General features: G+C 39.1%; 1 pseudogene; it reads left to right on the plus strand.

Annotated features, from left to right (window-relative positions):
• The first annotated feature begins 21975 nt into the window (after positions 1–21975).
• LOC128584286 (glutamate dehydrogenase 1, mitochondrial-like) lies at positions 21976–22891 on the plus strand (annotated as a pseudogene).
• The last annotated feature ends 1334 nt before the right edge of the window (positions 22892–24225 follow it).

The raw sequence follows: 24225 nt of genomic DNA on the forward strand, positions 1-24225 counted from the left end.
AGATGTGCCATAAATCACATTGTTGTACAAAACATCTCCATTTTGTTAGGATGTGACAGCCACTTAGACAGGTTGATGGAAAACTTTTAACATCACACAAGCAAAATGTTACTTTGAAGAGAATTCCTGACATTTGTTTCCTTTTATTTGCTGGTATCAACTTCTCTGGAAAGACTTACTTGTTTATTATACCACCCCTTCCCTAAAATGGATCAGGTGGCTCAAATAATAAAAAAGAACCAACTGTTAGCAAAGATGTGAAAAACTCAAACCCATATAAAGGAACTAGCAAGATAACCAATTATTGTAATTAAACTTTCAATTGTTGTCCAAAGATTTTCTGGTTTCCAGGGCAAAAAGGATAGCAGATGCGATTCTTATCTGCTTGCTTGGAAAAAGCATGCCAGGTCTTTATGCAAGAGAACCCTTTTCTAGTATAAAAAGGAATCTATGATATTGAGAAGACTCAGGCTGAAATTGGTCCTATAAATAAAGTTTTTAAAGTTTGAAATGAAATTAAATAAATTGTAGATGATCATGTCTTCTGTATCTGTCAGAATAGACCAAGTTTTGCTGTGATAACAAATAAATTCTCAAATCTTAGTGACTCAACCCACAAAATTTTCATTTCTTGTTCACATGATACATAGTGTGATGCTGGCAACATGACTTTTCTGGGTTATTCTCATTTAAATAGAAACTCAGGAGTCTGGTCTCCTTCCACCTTGAAATTCTGACAAGGGAGGGAGAGGGAGAGAGGGTGGAAGAGGACACGAGAGCAGGCCTAGAAGAGGTACATATTATTTCCACCCACATTCTATTGCCCAGAACTCAGTCACATGCTCCTAATTTATCTCCAAGGGCAACTGGAATATGTGCTACCCTTTCTTCTCAGGAGGAAGAAAGGGGATGGATAAGCCCCTTTCTGCCCTATTCAGTATTCATCTTAGGGTTTTCCTTCCTCTCATCTTTAAGTCAGTTTTGAAACACTTTTATCCCTGGGGTTACCTGGGACAGGGAAGCATGTCCCCCAGTGACACAAATGGACAGTATAATAGTTCTATTAACATAACTCATAACCAAAAATATATTTATAAGCTAAATTCTATTATTGACTAAATAGTAAACATGAGGGAAATTTCTAAACAAGTTTCTGTAAGTACGGAAAATTTTATACTCCTAAACTGCGTGGATCATTACGAACATTTCGAGATACACAAAGGTCAAGAAACATAAAATCCACACAGATGGAAACAAATGATGTTCTCCCAGCAACACTGGCAAGCTGAGCAAGTTGAAGGGTGAATGAGTGAATCAGAAAGGACACTGTCAAATGTGTTTCTTTGAAGTGAAATAATGGAACATAACAGTCTGTCTCAAAACTTTCATAGTGACCTACATAAGTGGATATACATATATTAATGTAGTCAGTAAGATGAGATGACTCTGTTCTCTCTTGGCAAGCATCCAGTGAGGCTCTGATTTTAATAGATTGTGTACTGGAGTTCCAGATAAAATTCTTTCATAGAAGAATTTCTCTTCCAGAAAAATAGATGTGAGAAGAGCTGAATTTGGACAGGATACTCCGCTGGCTAAGGTGAAAGTGTATTCAGAGATCAGAACCATCTTTCACTAAATACAGGAGGAGCTGAAGAGGATCTTCTTGCAAAGTTCAAAAAAGGACATTCAGGGACCTCCATGCGGAGTGAACCTATTAGAGAAAAGGGAGAATGTTCAATCACATTCGTATTATTCTTGATTGTGGCCAGAGTCAGCACCAATCCAAGCTTCAGGTGATCTGAAACACTGTGCCCAGCAGAGTTTTGGGGAATTAATCAGCTCATATTCAAGAACACGTACATCCTCACACATTTATTTTATAAAGTTTCACACCCAAACATTTGGCTTTGAGGTTTGCTCCATTCAGACACGTACTGGAAAGGCCTGAATTCCTATGACAGCCAGGATTTTCTTCAGCTCCAGGGATTTGTTTGTTTTTTTGCCATTTTATCCCAAGTTTTATTCCTTCCATTTGATTCAAGTATTTCATTACCTACTCACAGTTGTTCTTAAGGGTAGGGTAAGAAAAGAAAAGAAGAATTAAAACTACACCTCTTTTGAAACAGGAAAACGTTCCGGTTTGAATTTCCTGTCAGATTTTGGGCAGGTTAGTTGGCAATTAGTAACTTGAACTCATTTGAGATTTCCGAGTAAATTTCACAGAGAGCTTTATTGCTTACCTCTGGACTCCTGTTAGAGAACAGTGAGATGCGAGGCTTCTACAAACTAGTTTGTTGTAGTGAAAAAAATAAAAAAAAATTGGAGAGGAGGCAGTTGCATTTACAGTATCCTAGAGATGTAGAGAATTCAGGCCGAAATGCCACTCAGGTCTACAGGGCGGTATAGAGTTTTCAAAGCAAGCCCTGATGTGTTTCTGCCATGGACGTTCATTTCTTTCAGGAGTGTTGTTTGTCCTTCATGACTCATAGCAGCCACTGTCAGATGTGGTGAACTGCCTGGGTCTAGAAAGACTTTGGTACGTAGGTTTGGGCTTCCTTGGTTGTTTCCCATGGGAAAATGAGTTGATTAGATTAAAGATGAAAGACTGTCTCTGTCAGCTGTTTAGGCCATACACAGATGGCAGGAGGCAGGGAAGGCAGGGTGTGTACATTTGTCAAACTACTCTGTCCAGATATGGAGTCTCCATGTTTAATATGGAGTCTCCATCTTTTTATTGGTGGAAGGTAGGGAGTGGTAAGGTCAAAGGTGATGAGCAATATGAAAGTATTTCTTGTGCTGATGGTGTAGCCTTTAACCTAACAAATTACTACATATAAGGTGCCCTTGAAAGCTTTGGGAAAATGATAGAAAAGAATAGACGGAGAGGAGAGAGATTGAATGGATTCAGGGCTTCTGGCTCACTAAGAATGGAATTTCTATGGGGTAGACAAGTAAGTTGTGACTGGGAAAACCCTTTTCAAGCCAAAGGGAACAGAATCAGTTAGAACTTGTAAATAGATAGGATATAGATCTGTGTTTTAATTTTGAAAAAATTAATTTCCTAACCTTAGAATCCACTGGTGGATTTTCCAAGCTCTTAATCTTTCTGCTTGCCTCTAAGCAGGCAACTCAGTCACAACCAGCTGTTCATTTTTTTGCTTGCAATCTTTTTTTATTTCTTAGATTTTTTTTATTTAGTAATTAAAAATGATGTGAGTACACCATAAATAACTTGGATTGATTACTTGGAAAAATTAAAACAGGACAGGGACGATTTTAAATGGTAGCAACCGCTTGATTAAACATTGATGGAAGAGTTTGTGGCTTATTCAATCCATTCACATTTACTTCCCCTGACGTTCTCCTTTCCCCCCCCCCCACCAAAAATTTGGACTATTTTACTGGTTTATGAAAGTAGAGAGGGAAACAATAAAATAAGTGAATCCATTCTACTACTTGTTAAGTGATCTGGTAATTTGGGGGTAGGAAAAGAAGTTGAAAAGATAAAATGATGCATTTGCATTAATTCTCTCTCAACATTATGAGGAGAAAGTTATTTCTAATTTTGAGTCATTTGTCACCTCCTCCTTAAAGTGAGAATAACTACCCTGCCACACACATGTACACACACATACCCCTTCAATCGTCACTTCCCCTAATATCTCAGCATCTCTTTGGTTTTTCATATTTACTTGTGATTCATAGAGATACATTTGCTGTTTCCAATCTGCTTAGTCTTGGTGTTTCTATTCAGAAAGTAAATGGCAAAAGACCACGTGACTGCCAAAGGTAAACACTGTGGACTGCCGCAGCTGCTGCCCAAGGGGGAAAGTCTGGTTGGCTGGAAAAAGCCAAGGCAGCGCGCATGGAGGAAAGGTTAAGGATGGGATGAAAGAAAGGGGGCCTGTTCCTTCCCCACTGCCTCTATTCAGGTCCTTCGGGGAGCAGATGCTAAGAAAGAATTAGAAATGCAAAACATTACCCGGGCATGGTGCCTGTGAAGGATAAAGGGGAGAGAGTGTGCAACTGCCACAGACCAATCTGGCCCAACTTCATGTAACAAGATTTGAGTTGTTTTCACTTGCTACAAAGCCCTAGAGTGAAAGTCAATGTACACGGAGCCTGGTCAGACGAACCAAGCATGCAACCACTGGAGGGAACCTAAGTGCTTGGACCCAGGAGTGGGGGCGGGGGACTCATTTAGTAAGTGGACACCTCATGGCGGGCTCCAGGATCCAATCAGATCAAACCCTGGTGCTAGTGTAGGGGACACACCACTTTGGGAACTAAACCCAGTGTGCTCCTTACTTGTGCCGAGTAATAAAACCCTGTTGGTATGACCAACTTTGCTTTGGCTATTGGCCTGATGCCTAAGCTACTTCTTTTGAGGAGAAGTAACTGGAGTAGCTGGGGCAAGCAAGTCTGACATCTGCAGACAGAGAGCGGAGAGGAAGAAGAATCAGGAAGGTCGATTTCTTAGAAAGCTTCAACGAGGCTGATAGGGAGTCCCTAAACAACAATTCCCACGGGAGAAATTCCTCCATTGAGCAGAAATGCCCAGCTCTCACAGTCCCTACCTCTGTCCCCCATCCCACCTCTATCACAGCAGCTCTGGAGAAGAATGACCTTGGTACCAATGCTGTCTCAGATCCCACAGTGGGACAGATGCAGCCTGGCAGATAACACTTCTAACCAAAGTTTCTCCCTCTTTTTGGAAATTTATTTTTATTTCTTAAATTCATTTTTTGTCTTACTATGTATATATTTAAAGTATACAGCATAGTTTTGATATACAGATACCTTGTGAAATGATCACTATAGCCAAGCAAAGATTCTCTCTTAAAGGAAGATCTGAGCAGCACCTCCCCATGTCTGCCACACCCATGAATCATATTAGCAAAGGAACTTAAAAAAGGCAAGACAGGGAGGTATACCAGGTCCTTCTGCTACTGTTTCCCCCACAAAAGCACAAAATTGAGTTAGTTTCCCTTTAGTTCTTAAAATCCTAAGGCACCTTGCAAAAGTTAGCCTGACCCAGTTTAGTTTCTTCTAGCTGCCTCATGTGGTCCAAATTCCATCTAGAACAATTTGCAGGTGCTGATTCAACTTGTCAGAGCCGGAAGCCCCTTGGCAGATGGGAGAACTATCTCACCTCTCAGATCTATACGGAAAAGGAAATTGATTCACTGATGTTTTCATTTTTTTTTCTTTTTCTGGTGTTGTTTCTAAGTGCTGGAAGGTGTTGGCTTTAGTATGACTCAGAAGCATAAATCCTTTTCTAAGATGACAGCTTAATTTTCAGAATGGCAAAATGTTAATCTTCTCTAGTTAATACTGTTAAGTGTGAGCACTGGTTACCCAGAAGCAGTTGATCTGAAATGTTACAATGGGGGAGGGAGACAGGAGCATAATTAAACTCTAAACCAAAAGGTAGTTTCTGAACACCACTCTATAGGTAAATTCAGCTTTGCAAAGAGCTTTTCAAAATCATTAGGGCACTCACCTTCAATTTAGCCCATTGCAGAAATTATCTGCTCATTTACTTTGATCAGTGCATTCATACCCAGGCCTCACATTCTGCCTGTCTGAGTCCAGAGAATAAAATTCTCTTCATGTGAATGATAAATTGGAGGCTGACAAATCAAGAGCACAGAGGGACATGAAATGCCAGTTTTGGATTAACAATCAGCTTCTCTCAGAGTTTCAACTTTTCCAGATGCACATTTCAGCACGGGATGAGATATTCTGCACTGAAGCTCTGGAGCAGTAGCACATGGAGACACTCAAGGAGCGAGGATGATATAGTTGATGCAACCAGGTCTGCTTCCTTTAGGGAAGGTGGCCCAGCTTCAGTTGTCCAGGGGCTGGTAGAAGTGGGTATTGTGAAGATCGGAAACTGTATATTTTTGCTGAGGAGTAAGTCTATGTGTTAGGTATCTTGCTGTCCCTCTGCCCTGAGCTTCCTGTGAAAAATCATGTCAACAGAAAGTAAGAGAGACAGGGTTTGTTTAATTTATTTCAAACCCAATGCTTGACTTCTCAGGAGCTATTTTAATTTTTTTAAGATGAAGGTACAGTTGTTCTTCAGTATCTGTAGGAGATTAGTTCCAGGACCTCCATGGATACCAAAATCCAAAGATGCTCAAGTCTCTTATCCGAGATGCTGTAGTATTTGCACATAACCTACGCATATCTTCCTATACACTCTCATTCATTTCTAGATTACTTATAATACCTAATACAGTGTAAATGCTATGTAAATAGTTGTTATATTCTATTGCTTTTTAATTTGTTGTATTTCTGTTTTTATTGTCCTTTCTCCCCTAACATTTCTATCTCTGGTTGGTTGAATCTGCAGATACAGAGCCCACTGGGTGGGGAGGGCCTGCCTGTAAGGTCCTGTCCTTTGCTTGCTACTGATCTCATTCTTTTTTTTAATTTAATTTTTTATTAAATCATAACTGTATGCATTTATGAGGCATAATGTGATGATTTGATATGCAATGTGGGGATGCTTAAATCAAACCAGTTAACATAACCATAACCTCACTTACTTATTTGTTGTGATAATACATTTATAATTTACTCCTAGTTATTTTGAAATGTACCCTTGCATTGTGCACATTAGGCGAGGTCCCACCAAATGCCCTTCCTCTTCCCTCCACTGGCTCTCTCCCCTCCCCGCTCCTTCTTGTTGGACTATATTTGTGTTTTATCATTCATATGAATGTGTAAGTGATTATATATTGGTTTTATACTAGCATTGGGTACATTTCTTTTTTTCCCCATTCCTGAGATACTTTACTAAGAAGAATATGTTCCAATTCCATCCAGGTAAGTATAAAATATGTAAAGTCTCCATCTTTTTTATGGCTGAAGAGTATTCCTTGGTATACATATAACACAATTTGTTAATCCATTCATGGGTTGATGGGCATTTGGGCTGCTTTCACAACTTGGCAATTATGAATTGGGAAGCAATGATTTTTGTAGGTTATGGTTCTGACAAAGGTTTGATAACTAGAATCTACAGAGAACTCAAATTAATCAGTAAGAAAAAATGATCTCATTCTTAATGACGGTACTATGGAAACCACAGTCCACAATGTTTTCAGTTTCTTCTTTGTTTAGCAATGGATCTCTTGCTTCAAAGGAAATACAAAATATGGAAAAGTGAGGATAGAAGGTCTGAAGCTCTGACTGTCCAGCTGCTCTTTTAGGTGCCCCCAAATGCCTCAGACTTGATAAGAAAGTCATTATTAAAGTGGAAAGGGTCTTGGGTGGGAGTTGAGGTCTAGAACATAGAATGTTGTTCTTGGTCCAATTACTATTTAGTTTTTGTAACCTTGAGTAAATAACAACAATAGCAATGACTGTAGTAATGCAGTGCTTTATAAATGCTAATGATTATAATTAGAAAGGGTTGATAATTAGTACTATTTATAAAGATCATTTATGGAACATATTCCACATGCCAAGCACAGAGCTAAATTACTTAACATGCATTATTTCATTTAAATGCAGCAAACCTAAGAGGTTTAAATGAGGTTACTAGGATTAGAGAGATTAAGTCATTTGCTTAAAGCCTTATAAACCCAAACAGGAAGTGATTGGCAAGGAAGGGACACAAACTCTCCTCTGGAGACAGGACTCTAACCCCATATGTGCACTATCCTGGCCTTGCCCTTAATCTGTAAAATATAGAGATTAGATTAAGTGATCACTAAAGTGTTTGGTTTTTTTTTTTAAACTCTGTCATTTCCACAGTTGTGTGCTAAGCCAAAAACAAACAAAAAAACAACCCTTCCTAAATTGCAGCTTCTATCTATTACTATGATCATCTGCTCAGAGCCCTATTCTAGCTCTCATCCCTCACTAGGGAATGATGAAATGCTTTACCCTCTGTTATAAAGCCCCCTCAGTGTAAACTATTAGGCCCACTACAATTCTACCCAGCTAACAAATTTTAACTGTCATCACCAATTTATTGTCTCTCCTAAGTATTCCTCCTTTTTTTCCCCTTTAAATCTCCACTGGCAGAGAATTTGTCACTTCCAGGCCCTCACTGAAAAGTCAATAGATCATTGTTCATATAACATTAGCTCAATGGGAATATGGTGTTATGGTTATTTTCCTAGTTTCATTAACTGAAAGGCCCAGAGACGTAATGACTTCCCTGTAGCAATAAACACAACCTGTGTTGAGTCTAGATCTTGGTTTCCAAATTCCACTCTCCATCAAAATGAGTAGACAGTTATATTTATGCCTTGATATGTGCTGGGCACTCCTGAATATATATAGAAAGGCCCCTACCCCCTGGGTGGACAGGGAGCCCTGGATGTGAGTTTGCAGATCTGGTTTTGTGGCTCATCAGCCCAGGGAACCTGACCAAGTCATATTATTTAATTATCAAATGAGAAAGTTAGGTTTGCTTTCTCTCAGTCCATTCGCCACTCTCCAGCCAGAGTGGTCTTTCTGAAACTTGGACCTGATCCATATTACTCCTTTGCTTCCCCGTTAATTGGCTCCATGTTGCTCCTAGGACAAAGCCACCCCCTTTAACACGGCATGAAATGGTCCCTGCTCACCCTTCTTGTGTGGCATTTCCTTTGCTTTTGTCCTGCCCCACCTGACCTACGCCGTGTGCTCCTGTGTCAAGCTCTCCCCTGTCCCCTGTTCCTGCTCATGCTGTTCCTTATAACTGAAAAGTTTTTCTCCTCCTCTTCTTTGTACCTACCTCTTTCTTATGAGAACTGGATGTCTCTTTGTTCAGAAAGCTTTCCTTGATCCCCCACACTGAGTCAAATTCTTCCTGTGTGCTTCCCATCAGCCTATGCACTTGTCTGGTACTGGTTTGTCCCAGTAAGCTGTAAGGCCTGACACAAGTCTAGCACCAACTAGTAACAGTCTCATATAAGTGTTAAATGAATTAATGATTATTCTATTCACCTCCAAACCTCAGGCAGCTCATCTGTTATGTGAAAATAATATGTCTGTCCCAGATTGTGACGAAGATGGTGTAGGGCCGGGTAGAAGAAATAACTATACCTGCCTGTGTAGGATGGGAGGGGAAATAGATCTTTTTGGTCTAGAGTTTCTTCTAAACAGGGGCTGGCAAACTATGGCCCACAAGCCAAACCTAGCCCAACTCCTCTTTTTGTGGGTTTTAGATTTTTTTAGCAGTTAGATAAATCAAAAGAAGAAGAAGTGAATATTCATGAAATTCAAATTCATGTCCATAGTCTCATTGAGAGAGAACCCTGCTCATTCAACTAGCTGCTTATACGTTACAATGGCAGAGTATCTGTATCTGTAACAAGGATACCTTTTGGCCCTTAAAGCCTAAAATATTTACCTTTAATCTTTAAGTTTGCAGACCCCTACTTTAAACCCAAAACACCTCTCATTGTCCAACTTTGGACCTGGATTCTACTTTGATCTCTGAGCCTTGGGGACATTTGATATTTCCTCATGCATCTAGAAAGAAAGAGAGTTTTTTTTTCTTATTTATCCTAAAACAACCATATGAGTATATCCACAGAACACAGCAGGATGCTTCTCCCAGGATGCTTTATATTAGGCCATGTATAATGTGAAGACTTTAAGAGCAAAACTACTGGGTTCCCCTGCAAACTATCTCATTACCTGGGTTATTTGCTAAAGGCAAAACTCTTTCCTTTTCTTCTGAGTTTGAAATTTAGATGTGTATGAATTCATTTTTAAAAGAAATTAATGGAAAGAAACTAAAAGCCACTGTGTAGCTAGTGAATGATGCCCCATGATTATATCAATGTACACAGCTATGATTTAATAAAAATAAAATAAAATAAAATAAAATAAAATAAAAAAAAGAAACTAAAAGCCAAAGTAGTTCCCATTTTAAAAACAAAGTGCCGGGGATGTTAAATTAGAATAGAATCAGTCACACAGTTGGAAGTGTGTTTGCCTTTATGTGGAGAGGGAGGTGGGGAAAGAGAGAGAGAGAAAAAGAAAGAGAGAGAGAGGAGCGAAGAATTTCAGTGGTCATTTAATGAGAAGACAGACCAGCCAGGAATCCTGTTAGGAAGCGGGGAGCCCCTGGAGATTAAAGGAGAATACCTCAGGGGTCGTGGTGGCTCTGTGGAGGGAGAGGCCCACGGACATTTTTGTGGTAGTTAAATTGCTTCCTGCAAAATCCTATAACTGTTTGGCATCTGAGCCTCCCTTGTTCTGTCTCCCCTGTGTGGTATAGCTGTGGGTGTATGTGAAAGGCAAAACTTAAAATATCCCATCTACACAGAGGAATGTGGTGTACCACCTTCTGGAAAAGAATCCAGTGACTGCTTGAATGCTTCCCTGCATTCCTGAGCTCCTCTGAGGAGGTAGTAAACAAGTCTTGGGATCCAGAAATTCATGAAAAGAAGCTTCAACCTTGGAAAATACTTTTGACATCTTGGTTCCTCTATTTGGCACCATCCCACACTTTGTGAGAGAAAACAATTATTTCGACAATGTTACAGACTGGTGTAACCACAAACCCACCAACTTCTCCCTTCTCTGCCTTCTGCAATTGCTCCAACCAAATATAAAACCCTAACAGATGCAATATTCCGAAATGATGGAAAATCAAATATGAAGGTCAGAGAGGAAGGGATCAAGCAAGTGTGAAGGTGTGAAGAGATACGGGTACGTGAGCGTTCAGTTTGAGCAAGTTTGTAACACAGGCTATGTGTGTAAATCCACAGCTTGAACTTATGAAGTGAAAATATGCTACTCTGAGTCGATTTGGGGAAATTACGCATCTCACGTGAATCAATATCTATCACCAAGTTTTTTTTCTTAATACTTTAATTTGAGGGTTTTTCCTTAATTTTTGAGGATTAGCTAAACCCTCCTTAGATATTTCTATTATTTTTGCTCTCCTCCTTATCCTTTGGCAAGGCTTTTAAATTATATCAACCACAAAGATGTACTGCAATTTCATCTGTGTTGGTATTTCTCTTTATATAGGACATAGTAAATTTTTGGTAACAATAAACATTTTCCTTTTAGGGGAATGGACTGGGCCTGCCGTACAGACTTCCATTAACCTATATTGGGACAAAGTATCTGGGAGATGCTTAGTAAGCCATGCATCTGTTCCCTGGGACAATTTCTTTGTTTTATAGCCCCAATTCCAATGTAGTATATAATAAAATGCTTTTCCTTCAGACATCAGCTTTCCAGAACCCAGTTTTTTCTTTCTGCTAATGTAAGCAAAATACCATGCATTTGGCTGATTTACTAATCAGCAATTTTTGGACATTACTTCTTCTTTCTCCTAAACGAATCCCTGCCCAAACTAGGGACAGGCAACAATTTTTCTATCAAAACCCAGAAAACCATAGAGGAGATATCAAATAAGAACACCTCCTCCTCTTGAAAAAACTAAACAACATCGGGCGGCGCCTGTGGCTCAGTGAGTAGGGCGCCGGCCCCATATGCCGAGGGTGGCGGGTTCAAACCCAGCCCCGGCCAAACTACAACCAAAAAATAGCCGGGCGTTGTGGCGGGCGCCTGTAGTCCCAGCTGCTCGGGAGGCTGAGGCAAGAGAATCGCGTAAGCCCAAGAGTTAGAGGTTGCTGTGAGCGTGTGACGCCACGGCACTCTACCGAGGGCGGTACAGTGAGACTCCGTCTCTACAAAAAAAAAAAAATAAATAAATAAACAACATTAAAAAACAAACAAACAAAGAAACTAGGATGTAGTTTATCAGTGTATTTTTTTATTCTGACAATACAGAAATGTATAAAAAAGAACAATCAGTCATGTTTTCACTTCCCAGTATAAAGTATTTATCTAGGTTTAAAGATACTAGTGTTTTTATGGAAATATGTGCTCACTATAACAAATTCAAAAGATGAAAAAAGTTACTTCAAATTCTACCACCTAGAAAAGTCATTGTTAACATGAGAAAAATGATTTTAGAGTCCATACACATTTTTTATGCATATATATTGTTTGACCACTCTAAACTGTCACATTGAAATTTGATCTCCAGTGTTGGAGGTGGGGCTTAATGGGAAGTGTTTGGGTCATAGAAACAGACCCCTCATGAATAGATTAATGCCCTCCCTGGGAGGGAAGGTGAGTGAGTTCTAACTTTATTCCTACAAGAGCTGGTTGTTAAGAAGAGCCTGGCTCCTCCTCCCTTGTTCTCTTGCTTCCTTCTGGCCCTGTGCTCTCTGCACTCCATGAGTTGAAGCAGCCTGAGGTCCTCCCCAGAAGCATGGACCTGGAGTTAAATAAACCTCTCTATAAATTATCCAGACTCAGATATTCCTTTACAGTAACACAAAATGGACTAAGACACACACAGAGATAAATGAGAAATACTTTGATTAAGAGACAACCTTATTTGGAAGACATTTTAGTGAAAAACAAAAAAGATAATTTTACTTTAATGGAATAAAAAAGAAATTGAGAATTGTTGCACTTCAAATAAATGTTTGTTTGTTTATTTATTTATTTATTGAGACAGAGTTTTACTTTGTTGCCCTGGAAAGAGCATGGTGGTGGCACCACAGTTCACACCAACCTCAAACTCTTGGGCTCAGGGCATCTTCTTGCCTCAGCTGGGACTACCGGCATCTGCTACAACCCCCGGCTATTTATTTTTTATTTTATTTTATTTTATTTTTGAGACACAGTCTCACTATGTTGCCCTCGGTAGAGTGCCGTGGCATCACAGCTCACAGCAACCTCAAACTCTTGGGCTTAAGTGATTCTCTTGCCTCAGCCTTCCTAGTAGCTGGGACTACAGCTACCTGCCACAATGCCTGGCTATTTTTTTGTTTTAGTTGTCATTGTTGTTTATCAGGCCCCAGGCCAGGTATAAACCTGCCAGCCCCAGTGTATGTGGCTGGTGCCCTAACCACTGAGCTATGGGTGCCAAGCCCCGGCTATTTTTTAGAGAAGGGGTCTGCCTCTTGCTCAGGCTGGTCTCCAACTCCTGAGCTCAGGCAATCCACCCATCTCAGCCTCCCTGAGTGTTAGAATTATAGGCATGAGCCACCGTGCCTGGTCTAAATGTTTCTTTAGATAAGACATATCATTTTCTAAAAGTTTCCTGTCAGGTTAAAAAGAGAAATTTTGAAAAATAATCAGAGTAATTCTTTTTTTTTTTCTTTAGATAGAGTCTCACTGTGTCACCCTTGGTAGAGTTCTGTGCTGTCACAGCTCACAGCAACATCCAGCTCTTGGGTTTAGGTGATTCTCTTGTCTCAGCCTCCCGAATAGCTGGGACTATGGGTGCCCACCACAATGCCCAGCTATTTTTATTGTTGTTGTTTCTGTTTGGCTGGGGCCGGGTTCAAATCTGCCACCCTCAGTATGTGGGGCCAGGGCCCTACTCACTTAGCCACAGGCACCACCCAATCATAGTAATTCTTAAGATACATGTTTCAATCTTAGACAGTATTATCAAACTTTCTCCTATAACTTCCCACATTTGGTATACTATCTGGAAATATAATATTTACATCTTTCCCATAACCATGGTTTTCCCTGGGTCTTTGTTAATGGTCATGAATGAAGACCTACCTAAGGAATATCCCCTTTCTTGTGGAATTGTAGCTTTGGTCCCTTCAACTGTATACCTGTGGAGCTTTCTTTCCTGCAAAACCAGTGCCTATTCCACTCCGTTTTCCCTACTAGTGTCCCCTCTCCTGATTCCTCATTTGGAATGGGAAGAGATAATGACCCAGTTGACTTCTTTTCAGCTTTGATTTCATCAGTTCACCAGTACTACTCTGGCCGTTTAGGTAGGAGTAAAAGCAAAGCTATGTAACCTTTCTGCTTCCCGTCACAATCTTCTGTATCTTCTCTTACTTGCTAGTTTTTGAAGCTTTGTGCATTAACCTAACATCCTCCTCCTAGCCTTTTGTTTTGTGGCTGTTAGTGATTTTCCTTCTAGCTTTAGGTTTATACAAATTTTAAAGGAATTTCCCCTTCCTTTTCTTAGATGTTGGAAACAGTTTTAGTCTGCAATCTTAAAGTTAAGACAGGCTATAGCAAGAACTGTATTCAAGGAATACACCAATTGAGTTGTTAATTCTGTATTATAACCAGTTAAAAGGGAGGAAATTGAGAAGAGATATATGATGAAAATTCAAGAAACTATAATATAATAGAGAAAGCCCAGGGGGAATAAAAGAACAATAGAAAGGAGAGAAGGAAAATTTTTAAAGAGTGGTTTCTGCTCATACCAGTGATAAACTGCTTTGGTGGGCAGTATTATCTTTTTGGACTGAAGGTATTGGTGTTGGTTATGTATTATCACTGTTTTTTGAAATTCTGGTAGGCTTTTCATCTTCTGTAAAATAATCCTTCCTGTTCTAGGAAATAGTTGGGGTGTTTTTATTCTAACACTTTAGAGTTTATGTTTGAAATTAAGTCTTATTTTCCTATGTAACCTTGGAATCTCAACAGATGTCTGAAGTAATGACTTGGATTTAAAAATTTATTCTGTAATACGAGATTTGATGGTTGCTGTGCCAACTCTTCTGTAAGTTCTTGTCATTCCGTGTCACAGGCTGTGGCTGAGCATTGGGAGGGAGCTATGGCGAGAGTGGCGGTGGGAGGGGAACCGGGCCCAGAGGAGAATGAGAGTGAGTGCAGGCAAGGGATGGGGGCAGAGTCCTCGCAAACAGCTAATAAGGGGTTCGCTAGAGAATGCACAAAGAAAAAAGTCAAGTGTCCAGTTAAAAGTCGGCAAGTAGGAGAGCCACAGAGAGCAGGAGCAAAGTGGTCAGGAAATCAGCACCCACTACAAGGAGTGGGCCCCGAAGTGACTGCTCTCTGTTACCTTTAGTCTATCTTGACTATGGGAAAAGTCAGTTGTGAGAGAGAAAACCTGAAATGATAAAAAATGATCATTCTGGATGAAGAGACAGCAGAGAGAGAAAGAGAGAAAAAGAGGGAGAGAGAGAGAGAATGCATATCCTATTCCTTTGAAAGCTCCAAACCTTTATAATTAACCTATTTCTTTTTTTTCTGACATGGTAGGTCTGTTTCATGATAATATTCATTTTGAGTCACCATTTATGAATATTTTATTTTTGAAAAATTTCTGTTTCAAATTCAATTTTTGAAATGGAATTTAAAAACTATTTGCATGAGTTTCGACAAATGTCTATGCCTGATAAGCCACCAGCACATCAAGATACCATATATTGCCCTTAAAAAAGAAACATTTCCACTGTATTGAATTCCTCCCTCTTCCTGAGATACCATAGGTATCTTCTTAATTAATTTTTTAGACTGTTCCTAATCTTGTGGTGATGAGATATGCTAGGAATTGAAAAAAAGGTTGATAATTTAAACTATTAATCACAGTTGTTTTCAAGTCAATGCCTGATAACTCTAATATCTAAATTATTTTTATCTTTGTCTTTCTGGTTTTCCTTTTTTCTTATTTTGTGGAGCAGAGTTGAGGTCTCCAGCCAAGTCCAGCCCAGATCAGCTCCTCCAGCTATCTCCTTTTTATTTATTGTTAAATCATAGCTGTGTACATTAGGGCAACCAAGGGGTACAATGTGCTGGTTTCATATACAATCTGAAATATTCTCATCAAACTGTTCAACGTAGCCTTCATGGCATTTTCTTAGTTATTGTATGTAGACATTTGTAGTCTGCATTTAGTAGGTTTTGCCTGTACCCATTCTAAGATGCACTGTAGGTGTGGCCCCACCCATTACCCTCTCTCCACTCTAACCTCCCCCCTCCCTTGGCCTCCCTTGGCCCTTTCCCCATATTCTTGTGCTATAGTTGGGTTATAGCCTTCATATGAAAGCTATAAATTAGCTTCATAGTAGGGCTGAGTACATTGGATACTTTTTCTTCCATTCTTGAGATACTTTGCTAAGAAGAATATGTTCCAGCTCGATCCACATAAACATGAAAGAGGTAAGTTTCTATCTTTCTTTAAGGCTGCGTAATATTCCATGGTGTACATGTACCACAGTTTATTAATCCATTAGCGGGTCAATGGGCACTTGGGCTTCTTCCATGACTTAGCAATTATGAATTGGGCTGCAATAAACATTCTGGTACAGATGTCTTTGTTATATTGTGATTTTTGGTCTTCCAGGTATATACCTAGTAAAGGAATTATAGGATCGAATGGCAGGTCTATTTTTAGATCTATAAGTATTCTCCAAACATCCTTCCAAAAGGAACATATTAGCGTGCATTCCCACCAGCAGTGTAGAAGTGTGCCCTTTTTTCCACATCCACACCAACATCTCTGGTTTTGGGATTTTCTTATGTGGGCTACTCTTACTGGGGTTAGGTGATTATGTCAAAGTAGTTTTGATTTGCATTTCTCTGATGATTAAGGATGATGAGCTTTTCCTCATGTGTTTGTAGATTGTGCGCCTGTCTTGTTTAAAGAAGTTACTCTTCAAGTCCTTTGCCCACCCTGAGATGGGATCATTTGTTCTTTTCTTGCTAATACGTTTGAGTTCTCTGTGGATTCTGGTTATTAAACCTTTATTGGAGGTATAACCTGCAAATATTTTCTCCCATTCTGAGGGCTGTCTGCTTGCTTTACTTACTATGTCCTTGGCTGTGCAGAAGCTTTTTAGTTTGATCAGGTCCCAGTAATGTATTTTTGATACTGCTTCAATTGCCTGGGGAGTCCTTCTCATAAAATATTCACCCAGGCCGATTCCTTCAAGAGTTTTCCCTGCACTTTCTTCAAGTATTTTTATAGTTTCATGTCTTAAGTTTAAATCTTTTATCCAGTGAGAGTCTATCTTAGTTAATGGTGAAAGGTGTGGGTCCAGTTTCAGTCTTTACAGATTGCCAGCTAGTTCACCCAGCACCATTTGTTAAATAGGGAATCTTTTCCCCACTGAATGTTTTTAATTGGCTTGTCAAAGATCAAATAACGGTAAGTAGCTGGATTCATCTCTTGGTTCTCTATTCTGTTCCAGGCATCTACTTCTCTGTTTTTGTGCCAGTACCATGCTGTTTTGATCACTATCAATTTATAGTACAGTCTCAGGTCTGGTAGCGTGATTCCTCCAGCTTTGTTTTTATTTCTGAGTAATGTTGTAGCTATTTGAGTTTTTTTCTGATTCCATATAAAACGAAGTATTATTTTTTCAAGATCTTTAAAATATGACAATGGAGCTTTAATAGGAATTGCATTAAAATTATATATTGCTTTGGGTAGTATAGATATTTTAACAATGTTGATTCTTCCCAGCCATGAGCATGGTATGTTTTTCTATTTCTTAACATCTTTAGCTATTTCTTTTCTTAAAGTTTCATAGTTCTCTTTGTAGAGATCTTTCACGTCCCTTGTTAGGTATACTCCCAAATATTTCATCTTCTTTGGCACTACTGTGAAAGGAATAGATTCCTTGACTGTTTTTTCAGCTTGGTTCTTGTTGGTATATATAAAGGCTACAGATTTATGGGTGTTGATTCTGTAGCCTGAGACATTGCCGTATGCCTTGATCACTTCTAAAAGTTTTTTAGTAGAATCCCTGGTGTTTTCCAGATATATGATCATGTCATCTGTGAAGAGTGAAAGTTTGATCTCTTCTGACCCTATGTGGATACCTATACCTTGATCACCTATTCTTCTCTAATTGCAATGGCTAAAACATCCATTACAATGTTAAAGAGCAATGGAGACAATGGGCAACCTTGCCTGATTCTTGATCTAAGTGGAAATGATTTCAATTTAACTCCATTCAGTACAATATTGGCTGTGAGTTTGCTGAGATGGCCTCTACTAGTTTAAGATATGTCCCTTCTGTACCAATTTTCTTAAGTGTTCTGATCATGAAGGGATGCTGGATATTATCAAAAGCTTTTTCTGTGTCAATTGAGAGAATCATACTGTCTTTATTTTTGCGTTTGTTTATGTGCTGAGTTACATTCATAGATTTACGTATATTGAACCAGCCTTGAGACCCTGGGATAAATCCCACTTGGTCATGGTGTATAATTTTTTTGATGTGTTGTTGGATTCTGTTTGTTAGGATCTTATTGAGTATTTTAGCATCAATATTCATTAGTGATATTGGTCTATAATTTTCCTTTCTTGTTGGGTCTTTTCCTGGTTTGGGGATCAGGGTGATGTTTGCTTCATAGAACGTGTTGGGTAGTCTTCCTTCTTTTTCTACATTTTGGAACAGGTTGAGTAGTATAGGTACTAATTCCTCTTTAAAGGTTTGGTGAATTCTGACATAAAGCCATCTGGTCCTGGGCTTTTCTTTTTAGGGAGATTTTGTATAGTTGATGTTATTTCAGAACTTGATATAGGCCTGTTCAACATTTTCACTTTGTCCTGGCTAAGTCTTGGTAGGTGGTGTATTTCCAGGTATTGGTCAATTTCTTTCAGATTTTCATATTTTTGAGAGTGAAGTTTCTTGTAATATTCGTTAAGGATATTTTGAATTTCTGAGGGGTCTGTTGTTATTTCATCTTCACCATTTCTGATTAATGAAATTAGAGATTTTACTCTTTTTCTCCTGGTTAGCTTGGCCAAAGGTTTATCAGTTTTATTGATCTTTTAAAAAAAACAACTTTTGGATTTATTGTTCTGTTGTATAATTCATTTGTTTTCAATTTCATTAAATTCTGCTCTGATTTTGGTTATTCCTTTTCTTCTGCTGGGTTTGGGGTTGGAATGTTCTTCCTTCTCCAGTTGCTTGAGATGTCCCATTAAGTTATTAACTTCCTCTCTTTCTGTTTTTTTGAGGAAGGCTTGCAGTGCTATAAATTTCCCTCTTAGGACTGCCTTTGCAGTATCCCCAAAGTTCTGATAATTCGTATCTTCACTGTTTTTTTGTTCCAAAAATTTGGTGATTTCCTTCTTAATCTCATGTATAAGCCATCTGTCCTTTAGCATACAGTTGTTTAGCTTCCATGTTTTTGTATGGATATGCAGATTGCTGCTGTTATTGAGTTCAAATTTTATTCCATGATGGTCTAAGAAGATGCAAGGAATAATTCTATTTTTTAAAAATTTGCTGAGGTTAGATTTGTGGCCTAGGATGTGGTCAATTTTGGAGTATGTTCCGTGGGCTGATGAGAAGAATGCGTATTCAGTTTTGTTGGGAAGAAATGTTCTGTAGATGTCTGTTAATTCCAGATGTTGAATGGTTAAGTTTAAATCTAAAATTTCTTTGCTTAGCTTCTTTTTGGAGGATCTATCCAGCACTGCTAAGGGGGTGTTAAAATCTCCAACTACTATGAAACTGGAGGAAATCAAGTTGCCCCTGTCTGTTAGAGTTTCTCTTATAAATTGAGGTGTGTTCTGGTTGGGTGCATAAATATTAATAATTGAAATCTCATCACATTGAGTATTACCTTTAACAAATATGAAGTGTCCATCCTATCCTAAATTATTTTGGTTGGTTTAAAGCACAGAGAACCCAATGCTCCAGCAGTCTCTGGTCAGGAGAAGGGCTCTGCGCAGAGGCTGGGAAGGCTCTGGAGGGTTGCATGGCTTCCAGAGGTCCTGGTCAGTGAGGGCAGGCATGGGTTGCGGGTTGCAGTGCAGCTCTTACGGAGGTCCTCTTTTTCTTTTTTCATATTTTATTTTATTTTCATTTCAGATTAACATGAGGGTACAGATGTTTATATTACATTATTTTTTACTTCTTTATTTTTTTCATTTTTTAAAAATTAAATCACAGCTGTGTACATTAATGCAATCATGGGGTACACTGTGCTAGTTTTATATACAATTTGAAATATTTTCATCAAACTTGTTAACATAGCCTTCCTGGCATTTACTTAGTTATTGTGTTAAGACATTTATATTCTACATTTACTAAATTTCACATGTACCCTTGTAAGATGCACTGTAGGTGTGGTCCCACCAATTACCCTCCCTCCACCCATCTTTCCTTCTCCTCTACCCTCCCTCTCCCCTTTCCCCGTATTCTTGGGCTATAATTGGGTTATAGCTTTCATATGAAAGCTATGAATTGGTTTCATAGTAGGGCTGAGTATATTGGATACTTTTTCTTCCATTCTTGAGATACTTTGCTAAGAAGAATATATTCCAGCTCCATCCATGTCAACATGAAAGAGGTAAAGTCTCCATCTTTTTTAAGGCCGCATAATATTTCATGGTTTATATTTCACATATATCACAATTTATTAATCCATTCATAGGTCGATGGGCACTAGGGCTTCATCCATGATTTAGCAAATATGCGTTGGGCTGCAATAAACAATGTGGTGCAGATATCTTGGTTATAAAGTGATTTTTGGTCCTCTGGATATATACCTAACAGAGGAATTGAAGGATCGAATGGCAGGTCTATTTTTAGATACCTAAGTGATCTCCTAACATCATTTCAAAAGGAATGTATTAGTTTGCATTCCCACCAGCAGTGCAAAAGTGTTCCCTTTTCTCCACATCCATGCTAACATTTATGGTTTGGGGATTTTGTGATGTAGGCTAATATTACTGGAGTTAGATGATATCTCAAAGTGGTTTTGATTTGCAGTTCTTTGATGATTAAGGATGATGAGCATTTTTTCATGTGTCTGTAGGCTGTACGCCTGTCTTCTTCAGAGAAGTTTCTTTTCAAGTTCCCTGCCCAACCTGACATGGGATCACTTGTTCTTTTCTTACTAATACTTTTGAGTTCTCTGTGGATTCTGGTTCTTAAAGCTTTGGCAGAGATATAACCTGCAAATATCTTCTTCCATTCTAAGGTCCATCTGCTTGCTGTACTTATTGTGTTCTTCTCTGTGCAGAAACTTTTTAGTTTGATCAGATCCCAGTAATGTATTTTTCATGCTGCTTCAATTGCATCAAAATTGGGTGGGTCCTTCTCATAAAATATTCTCCCAGGCCAATTTCTTCAAGTGTTTTCCCTGCAGTTTCTTCTAGTATTTTTATAGTTTCATGTCTTAAGTTTAAATCTTTAATCCAGTGAGAGTCTATCTTAGTTAATGGTGAAAAGTGTGGGTCCATTTTCAGTCTTCTACAGGTTGCCAGCCAGTTCACCCAGCACCATTTGTTAAATAGGAAGTCTTTTCCCCACTGAATGTTTTTAATTGGCTTATCGAAGATCAAGTGACAGTAAGTAGCTGGGTTCATCTCTTAGTTCTCTATTCTGTTTCATACATTTACCTCTCTTTTTTTTGTGGTAGTACCATGGATACCCTTGATCGCCTTTTCTTGACTGATTTTGATGGCTAAGACTTCCATTATAATTTTAAAAAGTGGTAGAGACAATGGGCAACCTTGCCTGGTTCCTGATCTGAGTGGAAATTATTTCAATTTAACTCCATTCAATACAATATTGGCTGTGGGTTTGCTGTAGATGGCCTCTATCAGTTTAAGAAATATCCCTTCTATACCAATTTTCTTCTAATCATGAAAGGATGCTGGATATTCTCAAAAGCTTTTTCTGCATCAATTGAGAGAATTGTATGGTCTTTGTTTTTTTTTTTTTTTTTTTTTGGTTTTTGGCCGGGGCTAGGTTTGAACCTGCCACCTCCGGCATATGGGACCAGCACCCTACTCCTTGAGCCACAGGCGCCGCCCTGGTCTTTGTTTTTTAATTTGTTTATGTGCTGAATTATATTTATAGATTTACATATATTGAACACATAATTGAACAAGACTTGAGACCCTGGGATAAAACCCACTTTGTCATGGTGTATAATTTGTTTGATGTGTTTCTGGATTCTGTTTTCTAGGATCTTATTGAATATTTTTGCATCAATATTCATTGGAGATATTGGTCTATAATTTTCTTTTCTTTTTGGGTCTTTTCCTGATGTGGGGATCAAGGTGATGTTTGCTTCATAGAACATGTTGGGTAGTATTCTTTCTTTTTCTATGTTTTTTGAAAAGATTAAGTAATATAGATACTAATTCCTCTTTAAAGATTTGGTAGAGCTTCTTCCTTCACAGGGACTCCAAGCATGCCTCTTCTGTGGCCTGCATGCACCTTGCCTCCACTTGCCACCATGTACTGCTACCTGGGCGAAGTGCTGCTGCTGTTCCGGACCAGGCCGGCTGCCCTGGGCTTGGCAGCCACCGACTCATCCCCATTGTTAGGCCCGGCCGCAGGCAGCCTGGGCTCACGCCGGCTGCCTGACACCACTACAGCGAGGCAGTGGCTGACCTCAAGGATGACCCTAACTTCTTCAAGATGGTGGAGGGCTTCTTTGACTGTGGTGCCAGCATCATGGAGGACAAGCTGGTGGAGGACTTGAAGACCCAGGAGAGTGAGGAGCAGAAACGGAACCAGGTGTGTGGCATCCTGCGCATCATCAAGCCTTGTGACCATGTGCTGAGCCTCTCATTCACTATCCGGTGTGACGATGGCTCCTGGGAGGTCATCGAGGGCTACTGGGCCCAGCACAGCCAGCACTGCATGCTGTGCAAGGGAGGTATTCATTACAGCAAATGTGTGAGTGTAGGTGAAGTAAAAGCATTGGCTTCTCTGATGACATACAAGTGTGCAGTAGTTGATGTACCATTTGGGGGTGCTAAAGCCGGTGTTAAGATTAATCCCAAGAGCTATACAGATAATGAACTGGAAAATATCACAAGGAGGTTCACCATGGAGCTAGCAAAGAAGGGTTTTATTGGTACATTGATGTGCCTGCCCCAGATATGAGCACAGGCAAGCGGGACATGTCCTGGATTGCTGACCAGGACCATGGGGCACTATGACATTAATGCACATGCCTGTGTTACTGGTAAACCTATCAGTCAAGGATGAATCTCTGCTATTGGCTGTGGTGTTTTCCATGGTATTGAAAATTTCATCAGTGAAGCTTCTTACATGAGCATTTTAGGAATGACACCAGGATTTGGAGATAAACATTTGTTGTTCAGGGATTTGGTAATGTGGTCCTGCAAAAACATGGAAACTAAATAACCTTATACTGAATGATAGCTGGGAAATAGATGAGATTAAGAGGGAAATTACCAAAATTTTGGAACAAAATGATAATGAAGACAAATTACTAGAACCTGTGGAATAATGCAAAGGCAGTCCTAAGAGGGAAATTTATAGCATTGCAAGCCTTCCTCAAGAGAATGGACAGAGAGGAAGTTAACAACTTAAAGGGACATCTTAAGCAACTTGGAAAGGAAGAACATTCCAATCCCAAATCCAGCAGAAGCAAAGAAATAACCAAAATTAGAGCAGAATTAACTGAAATAGAAAACAAAAGGATTATACAACAGATCAATAAATCAAGAAGTATTCCTTCTTTTTGTATATTTTTGAAAAGGTTAAGTAATATAGGTACTATTGTCTCTGATGATTAGAGACAATGATAATTTTTTCATGTGTTTTTTGGCCATTCATCTGTCATCCAGTTGTTACTGAGTTCAACTTTTATTCCATGATGGTCTGAGAAGACACAAGGAATAATTTCTATCCTTTTAAATTTGCTGAGGTTAGCCTTGTGAACTAAGATGTGATCAATTTTGGAGGATGTTCTGTGGGCTGATGAGAAGAATGTATATTCAGTTTTGTTAGGATGGAATGTTCTGTAGATGTCTGTTAAATCCAATTGTTGAATGGCTAAGTTTAAGTCTAAAATTTCTTTGCTTAGTTTCTTATTGGATGATCTATCCAACACTACCAAAGGGGTGTTAAAATCTCTGACTATTATGGTGCTGGAGGAAATCAAGTTGTTCGTGTCTGTTAGAGTCTGTCTTTTAAATTGAGGCACATTCTGGTTGGGTGCATAAATGTTAATAATTGAACTCTCATCATGTTGAGTATTACCCTTAACAAATATGAAGTGACCATCCCTATCCTTCCTTAACTTTGTTGGTTCAAAGCCCATTGTATCTGCGAATAAAATCACAACACCTGCTTTTTTCTGATTTCCATTTGCCTGAAATATAGATGACCATCCTTTCACTCTGGGTCTATATTTATTTTTTAAGGTAAGATGAGATTCCTGTATACAGTAGATACCTAGCCTGAGTTTCTGCATCCAACCAGCCAACTGTGCCTCCCTAGAGGACCATCCAAGCCATCCACATCAATTCAGAGTATTGATAAGCCTAGTAGTATTTTGGGTATCAAGTTTTTTGAAAGTCTGGTGGACACTTTTAATCCTTTTGCCACCATTGAAGTCAGAATTTGATCAAAAGTTTCTGAGTGAGTTCACTCTGGTGGTAGAGGATCATGCTGGTTATCATGGAGGATAGGTCTGAGAATATCCTGGAGAGCTGGTCTAGTTATGGCA

This window comes from Nycticebus coucang, chromosome 4 (assembly GCF_027406575.1).
Source record: "Nycticebus coucang isolate mNycCou1 chromosome 4, mNycCou1.pri, whole genome shotgun sequence".
NCBI lineage: Eukaryota > Metazoa > Chordata > Mammalia > Primates > Lorisidae > Nycticebus > Nycticebus coucang.